Source organism: Palaemon carinicauda, chromosome 10 (assembly GCF_036898095.1).
Source record: "Palaemon carinicauda isolate YSFRI2023 chromosome 10, ASM3689809v2, whole genome shotgun sequence".
In the NCBI taxonomy this organism is placed as follows: domain Eukaryota; kingdom Metazoa; phylum Arthropoda; class Malacostraca; order Decapoda; family Palaemonidae; genus Palaemon; species Palaemon carinicauda.
Window position 1 is genome coordinate 6,954,644 of NC_090734.1, and position 3,265 is coordinate 6,957,908.

Below are 3,265 nucleotides of genomic sequence, written 5' to 3' on the forward strand. Positions count from 1 at the left end.
CATGACCACCCTGAAGGGCAGATCTCTTCACATGCTGCTCCAGAGCAGCGTAGGTTGGCGGGATGTTCTGAACAGAGTTCGTCTTTGCAAAGAGCTGCTTTCTCGCCTTGTTGACGTCCTTGCATTTGCTTGTGCGGTCATACAGGAGTATGACAAACCTCTCGATGACATGCATTGTATCCTCTTGGATGCTTGTGGGTGCATTTGCCAGACTCAGCAGGGCATCAGTGAGTTCTGGCAGCGTGTTCCATGTTGCCCAGGCAGATTTCTTCCCATGTCCGACGAAGGCTGACACAGTATCACACCCTGTGATGGCATGAAACATTGGAAGAGCACATGCCTTCTCTGGACCAAGGGAGGAAGCTATTTCATGGGCTGCAATGTAGCGGTAGTTCTTGCCTGTCCCAAAGGCTACCCAGAGTTCGTCTCCAGCTGGTAGTTTCTGGACTACCATCACTGCTAGGACCACGACGTCACTGTCTACTGTTCGAACCTGTATCTGGTGGTGACCATGTTGTGCAGCATGTGCTACATGTAGCATCATGCGGGTGTCTGCCTCTTCTTGGTTGCATGGTGCGAGTGAGTTGACATCCTCTTGCTGTGGAACACAGATCACCTGCTCCCCATCAGTGACGACCAGTTCCTTGCCTTCTTCTTGAAAGGACTCTGCAAGCATGGTGGAGAGGTAGCTGAAGAGCTCCACTTTGTTGCTATCAACTCGCAGGAAACTTTGCCAATTTCCTGGTATGACTGCTGAGTCGACAACACGCCGACGTACTCCCTTTCCACGCTGTTCTCTGGTTGATGCCTTCAGGGAATCTGCTCTGTAGCTGTCCCACACAAGGTCAAGACGTGATACATGTTGGAAACGTTGTACAACGTATGGGATGAACACTTGCTGTGCATATTCCTCGAACGTGTTGGCAGTACCCGGCTTCAACATCTGTACGATTACTGCTCCATCGAGGACAACAGCAGTGACAGTAGGAGCTTCAAACTGAGGCTCAGCATGGCCTTCAAGGCACACCAGCAAGTCACTCTTGCTCCCTAGGTACAGTCTCCCTCCGTCAGATAAAGCTGGAGGGCATTGCTGATTTTCATGCCTGAAGAACTCTTCTAGATTCCCATCACGGGTCTGGCAGCCGATATATAATCGTGCGAAGAGCGCAACATCATTCTTCAGAGATTTGACCTGTTCTTTTCCTTTGGGTATATTGGGTCCTCTCTTGGTCGCAAACAGTGGTAGCTTGTTCCGGTGGATTGCCACCTCAATGGACTTGGTTCTGTCCACGATGCATTCCTTTGAGAATGCTTCAAACTGGTCTTGGCCAATCTGCTTGGCGTTACGGACTGTTTCTATGACTGCAGGGTCTGCGATCTCCTTTGTGTCGAGCACCAGCAAGTCCTGACTGTCCTCCTCGAAAGGGTTGCCCAGCTCTTCAATGACGGCCACGAGTGAGCGCACATCTCTGGCAAAAGTGTTCTGCAGACTTGGTGTCTCTTCGTGGTGACGTGTCTCCTCTTGATCGTGTGGATGCAGATTGAAGTCGTCAAATTCCACAATCACTCTAGCAACCTCCGGTCCGGCAACCATCCAGCGCCTCAGTGCAGTTGGATTGTCTGTGAGGCCGATGGCTCCTCCATCACCCTTGACATACGCGTTGTTTTGCTCATGTCCTTGGTCAAGAGGGATTGCTGAAAAGATCCTCTTGGTCTTCTGGACTGTGAAGTGTCCCTTGCTAAACTCTGTGAAGACGTCTGGATGTTTGTTTGCCAGTTCTGCCATGTCCCGTAGATGCACTGGTATCCATCAACACTATACTATTACTGCAGCCGCCGTCACTGCCACCAACGCTGCCGCTGCAAAGTAAAATTCATTTTCTTGTGAAATGGTAGCCAAATTATTTGGTAAGCACAGAAGTATGTGTAATTGTACAATACTTATCACCTCTAGCACACTTATCACCTTTAGCATCCACAAAAAGACAAATTATGGTACATATTCAATGACGCTAACGGTAAATAGCGGCCATTTTGAAAAATGGCCGCCAAATGTGCTACGGGGAGAATCTTGAATGCCTCCATATCCAAAATTGTTCAGAATGTATTAATCCACATGTGTGCCAATTTTGGTGCTTTTAGAACAATTTGAACAATTGGTTTCATATTTCTTACTATGCCGCTGGGCTAAATCGTGTTGACACGAGAATAGTTACAGATGGACTCAAGGCGCAACTCTCGAGCGAGGAGGACGTGTTCCAACCGCTGTAGTTGTTTTTTGAGGTTTATACAATTTACGAACATTGAAGGGATCTGACCTTTCACAGATGGCTTATGGCTAATACTATTAACAACAACATTAAAGGATTTGATGGAGCTCGGGAGGACATCATAATGGATTTAGATATGTCTAGTAGCAGCGATGACGAGCAACCTTTTATCACAGTCGAAAGCAAGAAAATGAAGAAAAGGAAAATGGGCACTGTTGTTGTATCTAATGGGACGCCTGATGATAAACGAAAGAAATTTTTAGGTGAAGGCTCTACTACGAATCCTCTAAAAGAAGGTAATGTTATCAATGCTAAAAGGTCTCGGCTGTATTTTCCGAGGAATGTTTTGGGCTTCCACGATCAGGTTCGTTGGGTAGTTCGGCTGTCCAAGTGTCATCCGGAATTTGAGGTTCTATTTAAGGAAGGGAGAAACATCCCATATATTACAGTAAAGGATGAGGTAGCTGTTGATTTTTTTAACAAAAAGTGGCTTTGAAAATATTGTAATGGAAAAACCAAAGGAGCTGTATGGTGTATGTACAAAGGTAATTATTTTTGACTACCCTACTTACTTGGACCCAGAAGATATTTTAGTTGACGACCTATTTATATGGGCTAAGCGCAGAGAAGTCGAAGTTGACGGCGAGTCTGTCCCTAAACCACAATTAATTGCACTTATTAAGGGGCCGCCAATAGAAAGAGTATTTATCAAGTGCCTAGGTTATAAGCGTGTTGCAGTGTTCATTGACAACCCTGTCATGTGTTATAAGTGTTGCAGGTGGGGTCATATGGCCTGGAAGTGCCTAAATGGCCATCGCTTTCGATTTTGTGGTTATGGCGATTTTGTGGTAAGTCGCACGAGTCGAAGGTGTGTGGTGACAAAATTAAAGAAAAGGAAAAAAAATTAACCAAAATGCTGCAATTGTGGAGGTGCTCATGATGCTAGCTCTAGAGCGTGTCCCCGAATGCCCAAAAGTAATCGTTCGCCTAAGAAA